Here is a 1,173-nt window from a genome sequence, read left to right as displayed (position 1 = left end):
ATTCTGGAAACGCTTTATTTCAGAGAACCCGAGATCTGTGGACGGAAGGGAACCGCTTCTAAAAAGTCGCGTAGATGTGACGTCATGTAAACATTACTGTAAAGCTGGGCATTGTAGTTTTTAAAGATTTAAGAACTCTGTAGCAATAACCTGAATAAACGTTAGTATTATACTTATTAAATCAGTTCATAATATATAATTGAACTACTAAGATTATAAAACATATATTTATGTATATCTTCGCAAGATTTAAAGGTCAGTCAGATTATTTTCCTTTATTGAGACAAACACGAATTTTAGATTTATGAAATTGACCTGGACAAAGTATTGTACTAAAGTTTAATTAATGAAATACGACATCATTGTACTTATGATGACTGGTTATAAACAACAACAACAGAAATAATAATAATTTCATATTACAAGTTATTATATCAGTTCATAATGCATAAATAAAAATATATATAAAAATGAAGTCCATATAAGTCCCGTATAAAAGTGAATGCATATTCGGCAAGACTTAAAAACTCAATAAGATAAATATTTGACTTTATTGAAAAACATTTACCTACGCTGTGTATTGTATTTTTGTGTGTTTATTAATTGCATACGACAATATTGTACAAATTATATCTGCTTATAATAATTAATAATTATTATTATTTCACAATCAAAAGCCATATGTTTTTAATTTGTATTTGTCTTTGTATATGTACAGAACATTGGAGAACTAAGGGTCACTAAAATAATAATTGTATTATTGATTCTATTTTAATATTTTAGATTTTGGCGCACCGCGCATGTGCAGATGGGTCAGCAGTAGGCTCGTGGTGGATATTGTATTTTCAGTTATTATTATATATAATAAAAAAAATTACCGGCAGACCAAACCTTGTGAATTTTCCCTTAAAAAGGGGATAAATAAAGTTTATTTAATCTAAAGTTAATGATTTACGCCATCACTCGCTTTTACTATTAACAAAATACAATAAATTGCATCAAGATTTTTATTTAAAAAATATATATTTTTTTTATTTGCATGTATGTGTATTTAGAGCATATTAATAATATCTGTTATTAAATTTCACTGGATCCAATGTCTAGTACAATTTCTGGCAGCTTTGGGTTGTTGGCGTGTTGGGCGTAGCGCGCATGCGCAGATGACTTGGTCTC

At 28.6% G+C, this 1,173-nt stretch overlaps 1 protein-coding gene across 1 annotated transcript in view; it reads right to left on the bottom strand.

Annotated features, from left to right (window-relative positions):
- The window catches only part of ddx59 (DEAD (Asp-Glu-Ala-Asp) box polypeptide 59), a 6,883-nt gene extending 6,788 nt beyond the window's left edge, over positions 1-95 (bottom strand). Inside the window, exon 1 of the mRNA XM_084416533.1 lies at positions 1-95. This exon is cut by the window's left edge and continues 859 nt beyond it. The gene's annotated coding sequence lies outside the window, so the exon portion shown is untranslated.
- Between the last annotated feature and the right edge of the window lie 1,078 nt (positions 96-1,173).

Source organism: Rutilus rutilus (assembly GCF_951802725.1).
Source record: "Rutilus rutilus genome assembly, chromosome: 8".
In the NCBI taxonomy this organism is placed as follows: Eukaryota; Metazoa; Chordata; class Actinopteri; order Cypriniformes; family Leuciscidae; genus Rutilus; species Rutilus rutilus.
This window is presented reverse-complemented; position numbering and strand designations above follow the sequence as displayed.